The sequence below is a fragment of the Balaenoptera borealis genome, assembly GCF_965194805.1.
Source record: "Balaenoptera borealis genome assembly, chromosome: 6".
NCBI classification, from domain to species: domain Eukaryota; kingdom Metazoa; phylum Chordata; class Mammalia; order Artiodactyla; family Balaenopteridae; genus Balaenoptera; species Balaenoptera borealis.
Window position 1 is genome coordinate 70,831,028 of NC_138863.1, and position 15,050 is coordinate 70,846,077.

General features: G+C 39.4%; 1 protein-coding gene across 7 annotated transcripts in view; it reads right to left on the minus strand.

Moving 5' to 3' along the window:
* TANK (TRAF family member associated NFKB activator) overlaps positions 1–13,533 on the minus strand; it is an 81,802-nt gene extending 68,269 nt beyond the window's left edge. For 4 of the 7 annotated variants that reach the window (XR_014245559.1, XM_082395354.1, XM_082395351.1 and 1 more), the window contains exon 1: positions 13,380–13,533. The gene's annotated coding sequence lies outside the window, so the exon portion shown is untranslated. The remainder of the gene's footprint in view (positions 1–13,379) is intronic. The other 3 variants (XM_082395352.1, XM_082395353.1, XM_082395357.1) reach the window with 3 other exon arrangements.
* Between the last annotated feature and the right edge of the window lie 1,517 nt (positions 13,534–15,050).

The following is a 15,050-nucleotide window of genomic DNA, read 5'->3' on the forward strand; positions in this document are numbered from 1 at the left end:
ATGGGTACCATTCATGTAGGCCATAATAGGAAAGAGTTACACCCTAGAGTTACAGAGTGCACTAACTACTTAAACTATACACAGCAGATTTAGATACGGCCAGATTGCAGTAGACCTTGAATGTCACTCTAAGAAATTTAGACTTTAACTTGCTAACATTAAGGAATAATGGAGGATTGTCAAGCAGGAGATGGATATGTTTTAGAAAGATTAACTGGATACCAGCAGGGAATATAAACTAATGAGGGAGACAAAGTGAGGATATCCATAAGAAACTACTGCTGTATTCTGGGTGAAAGATGAGGGCTTAAACTAGAGTAGGGAAAATGAAAGATGAATGGATTCAAGACACATTTTAAAGGCAGAATCAACAGGATTTGTTGGCCAACTGGATCTGTACAACAGACAAGAAGGAAGCATTCAGGGCCCAGCAATTCTGAATCAGTTGGCCTGGGAAGGAGTGCTATAATCTATATTTTAATAAGTAAAGTAACCAGGTTATTTTGTTAAAGATCGTTTACCAGCCATATTTTTCAAAAATTAGGCAAACAGTGATGCTAGTCAGCCACAGAGAAACAGGAAGAAATACTGAGGGGGAGAGGAGAGGATATTGAATTCAATTTTGAACAAAAGTGCTAACAGAGACATAATTAACAACAGTCAGGAAAAATGTACCAATTGAGTGATAATGGAATCTAAAGGAAGAAATGATGGCTAAGTATGCCTTCCCTCCTGCTTATATTCTTAAAGTTTTTAATGTCCTCTGATACTGGTTGACAGTCAACCAGGCCAACATCTTTTTACCAAAAAAGAAACAAACAAAACCCTTACATTTTTAAAAAGAAAACAGTGGAGAGAGAAAGAAGCAATACTTGTTATTGTACCACTTTGTGTCACAAGATGTACACTTTTTTTCTCCCAAATATAAACCAAAAAAGAGGATAGGCCCACTGGACAATGTCAGAAGGAAAACTAGGATATGCATAAAATAGTAAGGCATTTTAGTATAAGTCTGTTACCTTATATGAAGACATTATTAGCCAAACAGGTAGGAATGTTATCTAACGTTCTGTTCTGTTAACCTTTATACAGTGTTAAATAACAAGAAAAATAACTTTCTGGTAGAGTGTTTGAATGTGTTATTTTTCTTAAGTCTCTCTCTTCTACTCTACCAAATTTATGATAATGAAATAGTATTATTAATGATCTTTCACAAGAGTAGAACGTTAGTACCTATCTTCTGGTTTTAATTTAAAAAGTGTGAAAAAATATTTTCAGTAATCTTAAAAAGGTCCCCCCAACCAGAAGAGATGACACAGGTTGCACCAGATTCATAAAGGGCAAAGTTGATTTTGAAAAAGAAGTAGTTAAAATCTCATGAGTTAACAGATTAGGGGCCCCTCCAGCATCTCTGAGTCATTTACTAAATCATAACCACTACGAAAGGAGAGAGCTCTTCTATGAAAAGAGAATGAAACTTCGGGAGACAGAGGACCTTTTCACAAAAAGGCCTATTTTCTCTTAAATCGCAGTTGAAATTGCTGAGCAGTCATTTAGCCTTGAGAATATTACCAATGATAAATGGGAACAGGCAAAAGCCTACATAATTATAAGCTGTACTCTGTGCTCTTAATTACCAGCACAGAACTCTACGGCTCTTCATACCCCTGCTTTTAATTTCCCTGAGGACACCTAGAGGCTGCTGGGCAAATGTTTGCAAGTCACAACCTGTCTTATTAGAAGTAACTGAGAGAACTCCAGTGAGAAAATAAATAAGGTTTCAGAGATATCCAGATCTCCATTCATAGTCATTCCCAAGATGTTTAGGTTGTGACTTTAAATGTATAATATGATAAAAGTTTAAAACCAGATACAACATTTTTATACCACGCAACACACTTTCTTACTCCTACTGTTGAATACTCTTGAAGACAGGACTAAAAATCCCCGGGTAGCCTGACAAACCAACTTCTCAAACCTGCCTCTGTGCCAAAATTACGCAAATCTCTACTCTTTTGAGGGCCACTCCAGTTTTCCTCAAATGTGAATATTCAGATCTAGTTAAGTCCCAACACTTGTTATGCTACCCTACTGTGGAGGAGCAAGAGTTTATTAAAAAATTTGATTCTCTGTTTCATTTCCTTTTGCATCTGGAAAAAATAAAAAGATGCTATAAAATAAAGATTCCAAATCTTATTTTTAACTGAGACCACATCTTGTGTAAAATGTGTTAATTTCTCTCTTAATACAAGTCAGAGAATAAAAATTAAAAAGCCTAGTCAACCAAAGATAAAATCAGAGTTGAAGTGCAGAAAACATGTCCAGTCTAGATATGCTTGTTGATGGGTGACAGTGAATAAGCCGTAACCTTTCTGTGGACCTCAGTTCCCTCATCTGCCCCAGTTTAGAATGTCTGGGGTACAGCATGCTGTAGGACATGGGTTCCCAACCTGTCAGTACATTAGAATAATCCAGGGCAGTTTCAAAAAACAGATCAGCCATACCTGTCCAAGACTTCTTGGATCATAATTTTTTTTGGTGGGGGGGGGCGGTGAGAGGAGGAAGAGGGAGAAGCAAGTGTGAGAGATTTAGAATCACTGCCATAGGGGATCAAGTCATAACTGGGAAAGCACTGTACTCTGTAAAACACTACACAAATATGCACCAAGGCAGGGAAATAGGCTTTCATAAAGTGTCCTTTTGTTCCACAGTGATCTGCTTTATGAACTGTTCCAAAAGAAGTGTATAGAATTGAGAAACAAAAATAGCAGTTGCTAAGGTAGATGTTCTTAAAAAAAAAAAAAAAAAAAAGGAATTTTGATACTTTGGCAGATGGTCCAGAGCAACAGCACTCTTGTTGATCTTGGTTCCATGAAATTTCCACAATTCATCAGTCTATGTGACAACTGTTTTCTCTATTAATGGAAGAGACACCATTAATGGCATTTGCACTGAAGTTCATGCTGAAAGAGAAATCTGAGTGTGACCAGAGCTCTTCTCTCACCAAGCAGTCCTTATAACTTGATTCTACCCCTACCAATACTCTAAATCATCTCAATTCTATTTAAATTCTCTAATTATCTACAGATAGTTTAGAAAGAACATAGATCCCAGTGCCATGCCTTCAATCTGAATAGGCACACAGCTATGAACCAGAAGGACCATCTTAGTCTTATAATTGAATGGGAAGCTTCCCAACAGTGGTGGTGGTTCCCTATTTCCTCCTGGGAAACATTAGGGACAGGGGTAGAGACTGACACCTGCTGAGGTAAAAATTGCTTGCTGCTTTACATAAACTACCTTATTTTAATGTTCCCTTTCCAGATAAGGAAACTGAGCTCCAAAAGGTCAAATACGTTGCCTGAGGTCAATGAATTAGAAAATGGAAGACCAAGATAAATCCAGGTCTCTTTGATGTGAGAGTCCAACATCCTAGCTCTTTTCACCCTAATTTAGTTTTTATTTTATTTTTAATCAAAGCATAACATATCTACATTTTAATGAGTAAAATAACTTTATAAGGTTTAAGAAATACAGTAGTACCTTACTCTCCTCCCTTCCCATTTCCTGCTTCACCCTGTCAACAATTTTCAGTTCTTTTGGTTGATTCCTCTTTTTTTTTTTTAAATAAATTTATTTTTATTTTATTTTTAATTTTTGGCTGCGTCAGCTCTTCGTTGCTGCACACGGGCTTTCTCTAGTTGCAGCGAGCGGGGGCTACTCTTCGTTGCGGTGCACGGGCTTCTCATTGCAGTGGCTTCTCTTGTTGCGGAGCACGGGCTCTAGGCGTGTGGGCTTCAGTAGTTGTGGCACACAGGCTCTAGAGCGCAGGCTCAGCAGTTATGGCACACGGGCTTAGTTGCTCCGCAGCATGTGGGATCTTCCCTGACCAGGGCTCGAACCCGTGTCCCCTGCATTGGCAGGCGGATTCTTAACCACTGAGCCACCAGCGAAGTCCCTTTTGGTTGATTCTTTTTGGTATTATCTCTGTATCTCTAAATAACATGCTAATATTGCCACTACTGATTTTTCAGTTTTACTTGTCTTCCCACTCTGCAAAATAAGGATTCAGCTCTCTTTAAAATCTCCCCTCCCTTTATATCCTCCCCATTCTCCTCATATAGTTATATCCTATTTTTTGGTTAGATTTGCATTCTACTTTAACTTTTTTATGACTACGTAATGCTATTCACTGCTGAGCCATATAATATACTATGGCTCCTTTTCCTTTCCTGAAAAACATTTTTCCTGAAAAAACTTCTTGTTTGTTTTATTTCTTATTATCATTACTACAACTCCTCAATCCATTGAGACACTTCAATTATTCTATCAATTTCATCTACTTAGAAGAATCTCTCCTTGAGCTTTCTGACTTGCTCAAGACTAGATTTGTTGATTTCTATGCCTAGAGGAAAGTCTTCATCTTGAGACCCTCTTTCAACTTGAATTTGATGATTCCCTTTATTCACCTCTCTCTCTAGCAGAATCCCTCATTTTCAGCATCCCAAATCTTCATCCTTCTTGTTTTACTCCCCAATTTGGTGGAGTAAACCCTCTAGTAGCTTCCTGATAAAGTGCCTGCAAAGTAAATTTTTTGAGACCATGCATAACTGAAAATATCTTTACCCTCAGATTTAACTGATAGTTTGCCAGGTTAAGAGTTCTAAGTTGGAAGTAATTTTTCCTCAGAATTTTGTAAGTTTTACTATGCTCCCTTTTGTTTTTGTTGAAGTCCAGAGCCATTCTGATTTCTGATCTTGTACTTAACCCATGTGGAAGTTCATCCTTCAGTCCTTGCTAATTTTCTTGAATAACTTTTTGGGCAATTTCATTCTTTCTGTGTCCCTTTCTGGGACTCCTACTATCTGGATGTTAAATTTTCTGAAGTGGTACTCTAACTCCTCCCACCCTCCTTCTTCTTTATTTGTTTGTTTATTTATTTATTTTTAGCTGCATTGGGTCTTCATTGCTGCACGCAGGCTTTCTCTAGCTGTGGCGAGCGGGGGCTACTCTTCGTTGAGGTGCACAGGCTTCTCATTGTGGTGGCTTCTCTTGTTGTGGAGCATGGGCTCTAGGTGCTCGGGCTTCAGTAGTTGTGGCATGCGGGCTCAGTAGTTGTGGCTCGTGGGCTCTAGAGCACAGGCTCAGTAGTTGTGGCGCATGGGCTTAGTTGCTCTGCGGCATGTGGGATTTTCCTGGACCAGGGCTCGAACCCATGTCCCCTGCATTGGCAGGCGGATTCTTAAGCACTGTGCCACCAGGAAAGTCCTCCTCCTTCTTTTTAAACAAACATTTCTTCCCTTATTTTATAGATAAAAATATCTTAAGCCTGTTGTCTTTGACAACCAGCATTATGATACCAAATGATATCTAACCAATCCTGAATAAAAAGTAATAATCAAAGAAAGTAGTGGTGCTTTTGGAGCTCCACTGAGGCTGTAGGTGTATGAGCCAAACAATGTTCTACCACCAATTGCCCAGTTCAACCAGAGCAGCTCAACTGTGATTAGTTATATACATTGGGATTTCAAGTTTGAAAAGAATCACAGGCCTAAAGGTAGATTTCCACCACCTCCACCCCTAAAATGATTTATAAATCTTTAACAAGTCAACTTTTTGGGGACAAGTAGAGACAAGTGTGGGTGATTTAGTAAGTAGAGAAAGGTCCTCTGCTGGGTTTCCCCCACTGCTGAGACTATTCTGCTTCTGGGTAAGTGTTCTACCAGGGTTCACACTTGTGGTAAGAGGTCAGTTTAAATCTACAGAAGCTTCAGGATGGGGGAAGGATCCCATAGAGTAACTATGACATCTTCCACTCTGCCCTAGAAAAGAAAGTCACCTGCTTTTCCCAACCCCTCAGGGTATGAATAATAATAAGAGTTCATATTCTATTTCAGAAAAGTTGCCATCGTAGCAAACGAAGAGGTGAGTAAGTGAGATACATCCTGTCTTTTCTCTATCTTAGCTCTATGTTTGCCTCCTCACTCACAAAAAGCAACAGAAGCAAAAAGCAGAAAATAAGTCAATAATGTAGTATATACACATAAATAAAATAACATCCTCTGTCTTAGATGGTTAAGGTAAACTTTTAAAGACACTAAAAAGTATGTGTGTTTTCCTTGCTTGAAGAAAGGAAATGGAAGAGAAAAACTGTCACTCCTGACATTTACTTACGATCATTTCCCACTTTTAAGAGAGTTCCATAACACAAGCAGCCAATTCCCCAAAATGACAGCTTGCATTTCTGTTCTCACTTTCCAGGTTGTAAACTTCGGTTATGGATATACCCATAGCACACTGCACTACACTGTTACTGTGTTCCAATCAGGCAGCTAAAATAATAGAAACTTAAATATCATAGATCCAGCGATGTCAGAATTTGGATTTTGTATTTTTTTCATAAGCTGGATTGCTAAATGCATCAGGATAAACAAGGTAAGACAATCCCACTGATCAAACCAAAAGCTCCCCAGACCAGGTTCTCCACTTTGCTGGATGTTAAAACTTGGTGAAACTTTTTGTGTTATCTTCTAAGAGTTAAAAGAAGACTTTACAGCCAAAGACCACACCCATGAGTCTCAGCTTTGCCTCATTTCCTTTTTTATCTCCAGTAGGACCTCTCTCAAACTGTTTATCAAATTCTATGGGTTGAAGTGCAAAACTAAATAGTATTAACACCAAAAAGGAAATTAGGCATGTGATGTTCTACCCATCTGAGGTAAACATAAACACTGCATTGCTCAGTTAGCGTGCTCAGCCCATGTAAGGGGTATCCTCTCTTCTGAGTAGGGGCCATGTTAGAATCCGGAGATGGGGGAGGGGGAGTTATCAGTTTAAAATGGCTATTTAATATTAAAAATCTGTTTTCATAAATCATATAAAGAAAGGCTCTACAGAATATTCTTGGATGGGGAAAACTGCAAGAGAAAGTTTATATTCAGTATGAGGAGGTGTAAGAGAGGACTTCGTGGGAAGGAAGGGCACATATCTCCTAGGATTTGTGGTATTTTAATGTTTATAAAAAAGGAAATATGGATTTAAAAAGGTTGAAAAACATCGATATCAAGGGAAAGGCATTTCTAGTTTAGGGATAGCAAATATATAAAATCATGAAATTACATTAAAGTAAAAGCCACATATTTATTAACTATAAATAGTAAAACCACTTAAATATCCCACAGGAACAGTTGATTTTCTTCAAGCAATTTACAATAGTATATTATCTTGAAGGGACCTGAGTCCCTGATTTCTGTCCTTAGAGCAAGTCATTCTCCACAGCAAAATTACCTGAGTGCGTTTATTCTGCTGCTCAAGAGAACAATTCTCCATACCTCATTCTACTGCAAATATCTCAAGCATTCTTATAACTTCAACTAAGTAACCATCAAAATGGAACTCATATTATTTTTCTTAGTCCACTCAATTTCCTATAATTCCTTACAGCAATGACTTGAAAGACAGACTGTTTTCACTGTTAACGACCTATTTTCAATAGACCCTTCTTTTTCGCAAAGAAAAAGTATTGGTGGTAAGTGAAAGCTATTACAGATCATTGGTGCTCAAACTGTTTACTCTCATAATTTAGTAATGATAATTACCATCACAGAGAGTGTATCTCTGAAGGTAAAAGGAGGAAAACTCAGGTTACTGTCCAGGACATTTCCCCCATGAGACAAATAATTATCACTGTTATTTACTTCCCAAACTTTTTTCTTAAAAAAAAGTAAGTCTCTTAGGGATGTTTTTCTTGCTTGTACAATACCACAATGTGAATACATTCAACACTACTTAAAAATGGCTAAGGTCGTAAATTTCACCACAATTTAAAAAAATGTTTTTATAGACTAGGGATTGAAAACCTATAACATATGCATTACATAGGTCCCAAAGGCTTGTTTTCAGTTGCAAAGGCTCTGGTACCACTGCCTGTTCCAATCCTCCTCAACTTTTTTGAACAGCTGTCAAACACTGCATGTAGTTCAAAAGACTGTACGCTAATTAGTCACCCACCCACAAGGGAGTTCAATACAGATTCTCTCTTATCCTTTTTTGAAAATGATTCAGAATCTTGGTCCTGGACCAAAAAGAAATTTGGTTACCTATTCTCGGTAATAGTCTCCTCTTTCCCTCTACCCATGACTGAAAACCAAAGCGGCAAGCATAAAAGATAGCATGGGAGGAATGGCAGCCACAACATAAATCCAATAGAAAATAGAAACTAAAATTTGGCTTGACATAATTAAACACAACCAAGTTGAAATTGAACAGTAATATTTATTCATGCTTAGAAAGGTGTTAGAAAACAAAAGGATAAATAGTAGGAAGAGCTAATCAGCTAAAGCATAAGAATACGGTTGGCTCTTGAACAACAAAGGTTTGAACTGCACAGGCCTACCTATCCACGGATATTTTCAAGAGTAAATACTACAGTACTATATGATTTGTGGTTGGTTGAATCCCTGGATGTGGAACTCCCAGTATGGTGGAACCACAGATACGGAGGAACCTTGGATACAGAAGGTTGACTGTAAAATATATGCAGATTTTCAAATGAGCAAATGGTTGGCATGCCTAACCCCTGTGTTGTTCAAGGATCAACTGTCGTTAGAATAGTGAAGTTTTACATCAACAGGCTATCTATTTTTTACCATTTCCTCACAGATAATAGGTATGCTTTCAAAAAACATGCAAGTCCTTATTTATTTAGGGCACGCCCCCCCAAATTATGCCAATAATTATTTGTTCTAGATTAATAGATAATAATTTAAGACACTCAAATATCCAAGCATTGACATAATGCCTGTATTCTTCTGTAAATAACATTTACGAGTGTCTTGAAGTCTCCTCCACAGTTCACAGATGTATACTGTTAAACTGCATTATCTAAGGTAATAGTCTTGAAAGTAATCAAAAAGTATTTGAAATAATCACTTATAAAAGTTAATAACTCTACCGAAGATTACATAATACAATACTATCCACATATTAACAGTAAACCGTTAGCTGAGTAAAACGGTGGGCTTTGGTTGGATGGTTTGTATTCCTTAGAAGCCAGCCCTGTTCTTACGTGTGTGCACAGGCCATGTACATACCTAGACTGTGCTACTGATTTTCACTTCATATTAAATAAGTAAAAGCATGCTGAGCTTGCATATTTTCTCAACCACTCATTTTGAAACTCCTCTATGGGATTTGGCTAGAGTAGAATGTCAGCTTGGTTACTACCTCTAAAGCAAGAAATTTCCTGGCAAAATTGGGAAGCTGATGACAACAAAGTGAAACTGATGCTTTCTCAGTTGAGTTTCCCTCTTGGTTTCTTTCAGGGCATAGAAGAGCTTGCCCATGTAGAAGCAACACTCTTTCCTTCATAAACTGGAGTAGAGAAGAGAAAAAACAGTAAAACACTTTATTATCAGCCTCAGTCTACCTACAGCATTTTCCCAGAACAGGGGGAAAAAAAAAAAAAAAGATGGGGGACAAAAATAACCAGGATCAGTACAGCAGTTCTTCTTTCTTGACATTATTGGTGTTTCACACCCTTTCTTTTATAAGGATTTACTCTAAGGAGTTTTTGTTTGTTCACCTTTTAAAGTTCTGGACCTTTTTGCTGAATATTATTGCTGTTTTTAAGAACAATGTACAATTGACCCTTGAACAACATGGGTTTTAAGTGCATGGATACACTTACAGGTGCATTTTTTTCCCACTAAAAATATACTACAGTACTATACTATCTGCAGTTGGTTGAATCTGAGGATGCAGAACCTCGGACATGGAGGGCTGACTATAAATTACATGCAGATTTTCAACTGCTGGTAGGCTCGGCACCCCTAACCCCCAAGTGTTATTCAAGGGTCCACTGTACTTTCAGATGGGTTCATGAGTGAACCCATCAAATAGATGGGTTCAAATAGAGAGCTCTTAAGACTGTATTTAAACTACCTCAGAGCAGAGAAAGAAGGAACTCTTCTCAATTCTTTTTAGAAAATCAGCATAGCCTTGACATCAAACTGTGCCAAAGATAACAGTAAAAAGATAACTACAGATGAAACTCAATTACTGATTTTAAATAAAAATGTGACCGAAAAGAAACCTATACGCTTGAATATTACACAATGACCAAGTGTAAGGTTGGTTCAAAAACTAGAAATCGGGCTTCCCTGGTGGCGCAGTGGTTGGGAGTCTGCCTGCCAATGCGGGGGACGCGGGTTCGAGCCCTGGTCTGGGAGGATCCGACATGCCACAGAGCGACTAGGCCCGTGAGCCACAATTGCTGAGTCTGCGAGTCTGGAGCCTGTGCTCTGCAACAAGAGAGGCCGCGATAGTGAGAGGCCCGCGCACCGCGATGAAGGGTGGCCCCCGCTTGCCGCAACTAGAGAAAGCCCTCGCACAGAAACGAAGACTCAACACAGCCATAAATAAATAAATAAAAATTAAAAACAAAACAAAACAAAACTAGAAATCAAGGGTAAAAATGAACTTATTTACAAAACAGAAGTAGAGTCACAGATGTAGAAAACAAACTTACCAAGGGGGAAAGTGGGGGAGGGATAAATTGGGAGATTGGGATTGACATATACACACTACTATATATAAAATAGATAACTAATAAGAACTTGCTGTATAGCACAGGGAACTCTACTCAATACTCTGTAATGGCCCATATGGGAAAAGAATCTAAAAAAAAAAAAAAGTGGATGTATGTATATGTATAACTGATTCACTTTGCTGTACACCTGAAGCTAACATAACATTGTAAATCAACTATACGCCAATAAAAATTTTAAAAAACACAAAAAACAAACAAAACAACAACAAAACCCCTAAAAATCTACTAAAACAAGTTGCCATTCTAACAGGTCAAGGAAGAAAAGCACATGATAGGCCATGATAGATGCCAAAATGCCGTATGACAAAACTCAACTTCTACTCCTGATAAAAATGTTTAGTTAAGTAGTAATGAAAAGACATCATCTTGACAACAAGAAATATACAGACCAAATGAACACTCAACATCTGTTAGTTAAAACTGCTCTCCAAGTGCTAGCCAATGCAAACAGACCAAAAGAAAAAACAAAAACAGAAAAACCCAACTTTAGACACAATCCAAAATCCATTCCCTGCAAAAATCCCAGTAGCTAGAAATATTAAAGACACTTCCTTGATAAATATAATTATTTGAAATTTACTCTAAAATTCATATTTAATGATGACACAGTAAAAACATCCACAAACTAAGAAATATGATAAGGATGGCCTGAATCAATGTTATTATATATCACTGTTCTGGAGAAGCTAGAAATTTATTAAACCAAAGAAAGAAAGAAGTATAAAGAAGGAGATAAGATTATATTTAGATGACTGTTTTCCTAGAAAATTCAAGAGAAAAAATTTATTACAACTAATAAGTTTAGAAAGTTGGCCAGATATATAAATTATCTACATACCAGTCACAAAATATTAGTGGATGGCTAAAACCCCCCCAAAAGTTATGTTTTAATGAAACATAAACAGTTTACTTTAAATTTTACCTGAGAAGAGAACGCAATCACCAAGGATATTTTGAAAGAGGCAAATGAAGAGGGACTTGCTTTATGAATTACTAAGAAGTGCCTAATCAAAGAGATTGGTATTTGTATAGGAAGAGGCAAATAGAACACAGCAACAGAAGAATCCAAAAAAAAAAAAAGACTCATATACAGGTGGAAATTTACTATATTAAGGTAGTATTTCTAGTCAGTTGGGAAAGAATTGATTTCAGCAAATGACTTCAGGAAAAATGGCTAAACCCTATCTTATACAATGTACAAAAATAATTTTCATACGTTTTAATGAGTAAAGCATACAAAACTATAAAAAGAATTAACAGACAATACAGGAAAATATTTTAATAATTTTTGAGTAAGGACAGCATTCTTAAGCGATACAAAACCTGGGCATTTAAACCAAAGACGGATCGTTCTTGAAAATATTTGCCATATAATTCACAGAGGATTAATATGTCTGTATCCTAATGAAATACAGATAATTTTGTAGAACAAGGGCAAAATATACAGACAGGCCATATCAAGAAGCGGTTAACTACATATGGTACATCCAGGCAAAGGAATACCATGCTGACATTAAGATAAAGTAGAGCTACATGTGGTAAGATTTCCACCATGTATTTTTCATCTGAAAAACCAGATAATAGGACTGTATGCGTATATAATCTCATTTTCATAAGAAAGCGAAACAACATGTTTACGTACACATAAGAGAGATGTGGAAGGCGTTGGAGTACCTGTGGTTGGGGAGAGGGCTGTGAAAGAGTTACATTTTCTGCTTTATGCATGACTATCACTTTAGGGTTCTCCTCCCCTCCCTAATGAGAGGGGCAAAATAATTTATCAGCAGAATACAGAGCTTGCTTCTCTGCTACCTCTCGTTTGAAATGTGTATTCCAACCGTGGTAGGGAAGCAGATCACGTTATTTTCCCTCACTTTCATGTCATTTCACTTCCTTTACTACCGTTTCTCTCTTAAGATATAACTTGTCAAAAGAATCTGTGAGATAAATGACACTTTACATAGCAAAGGCTGCACTACTTCTGCTTGTTACAGCATAATAAGAGACACAAAGACTCTTTGGTTTGAGTGTCTTCCCCTTTCTTTCTTCACTTCGTGACAAGCACAGCTTGTGACACCCGTAACTCGTCGCTAGTCAGTTTACGCCGCGCTGGGGATTCCACCTAACGCCCGGTTCCCACTGGGGGCAGGGTTTGCTTCTGCTCTTTCCGCCTCAGCCATCTATTCTCTCCGTGACCCTCGGGGAAGTTACCCAACTTCTCATTGACAAGGCTATGATGCCACCCCACAGGAAAGCTGAGAGCGGAACTGTGCAATAATCTTGGGGAAAAAACAACAGAAAGAACCGACGAAGTTTTCGTAAGAGTAACAACGATAGTACTAGCTTCTGGAAGGCAGCCCGCATCCTCAAAGGAGGCTGGGACCTCCAGGCGGGGTCCACTGCTCACCCTGACATCGCAAGCCCTGCCTCCCCGGTGGCTAGCCAAGAAGTCAAATCACCGAGAGCAGCCGACGCGGAGTCGGGCAGGATCCCTCGCCTGCTGCCGTCGCAGCGGGGGCCGTCGTTGCTGCGCTGACGTCGCGGGCCCGGAAAGCCCCTCCCGGGTTCGCTAGGGGATGGGGACCCAGGTGGTTTTCTCTCGCACAAAGTCCCTCCCCACTCAGAACTGGTTGTCTCTGCAGCTCCTCGGCTTCTCTCCCTGCGGCTCCCATACGGCCAGCGTATCCCTCTCGCTCACACACACAAGTTCTCCGTCGCCGTGCCCGACGGCTTCGGACACACCAACTAGCTCGCGAAGTTTCTTACTCACAGTTCAGGGCTTCCGCGGCAGTCTCTCACGCCTAGGGTCGCCGGCGCCCGGCGGAGTGACTCCAACCGGAAGTTGTTTTCCGTTCCAGTTCAGAGGGCAGCGCCTGCGCGCGGAGCATTAACCCTTCACCCTCCACCTCTCCAGGCCTGACCTCTCCGGCCCCGCCCCTCCCCGCCCCGCCCACTCTCGCCCCTGTCCCGCTCATCCAAGCGAAGCCCCGCTCATCCAAGCCCCGCCCAGCGCAGCCCCGCCCCTCCTCGCAGGGAAAACCACAGCCACGGAAAGGCATACAATGTCAAGTTTCAAGGTCACCTGAGTGTGCTGGCTAGCTTTTTGCCAAACCACAAATAACAGGGTCTAGCATCACCCAGTGTGTGAGCTGAGAATCACCTGAGAATTACGCAAGAATCACCTGAGAGGCTTGTTAAAGATGTAGATTCACCCCCTAGAGATTCCCAGAGTTCAGAGCAACTGGGGTGAAGCCCAGGAACCCGAATTTTCAACATATCCCTATATGAATGTGATTAAGGTGATTAAGCTCCACACTCTGAGAAAAATTACACACACACACACACCCATTTGTTTTTCCCCCAACTAGTAACACCTTTCATTAAAAGTACTTGCTAAAGTTGAATGATTGCTACATGCAAGTAGACCTTTAACATTTCCCATGACTTAACGATTCCCCATTATTCCATTTCCTAGCCATGTTTGAATATTCTCCAAGAGAGAAAGCTTAGACAGATATCTCAAGAAAAGTTTTAGCTCGGATACCTACTACCTCAGGCAAGTTGCTTAACCTAATGAACACTGATATTCTAAAATCTGACAAATGACAATGATAACCTACTTCACTGGATGGATGGTTGCAGAATCAATCGATAATGTAAGCAAAAGTCGTGGTAAAGTTCAGAATGCTCTGTAAATGAAAGGTGTCGTCTGGAGTCACTCATGTCGTGCTGGCTCCTTCCCACCACCAAGGTCATCCCTAGGACTCCTTTCAGGAAAAGAGCAGTCAAATCCACAGCACATGTGGAAGCTTCCTGAGAGCACTGAAGGCTGGGACTCTCCACATGGACTGAAGCATAACTGTATCTGGCTGAATGCATGTAGCACTTTCAGAAGCTTCCATGGTGATGACCTACTATTTATTTAATTAAACATTATTTTTAAAACTCACTATTTTTGCATATATCTGACAAGGGTTAATGGTGTTTGAAAAAGACTTTATCACCAAGCACAAGCATACTAAGGGTGCTGAAATAGTGATTTCATAGCAAAGATTAAAATGACCATGAGTACTATACATTGTTGTCAGGCAGAGCCTGCTCTAGAACATAGCTCTATATCCATAGACTTGATGAAATTTCCAAAGTTGAGAACTCTCCTGTCCTAGTGATCTTGGCTAAGCCATACCTGGACAGGTCTTCAGTCCATCCAAGAATCTTTATTCATCCTGAAAGTTGCAAGCCTAGCCCTGGAATCTTGAGCTCCTTTTTTTCTAGTCATGCTGTCCCATATAACTTAGAAGCTGCTATCTCCCCAGGGGAGTCCAGGATCTTGCTGCTCCTAGGATAGTATCTTTTCTCTGTTAGAGCAGAAGGATGGGGTTCTGAATGCCTCAGTTTCTCCCTACACTTCTGAATCATGGACGTTTATACTTCTTTCCTC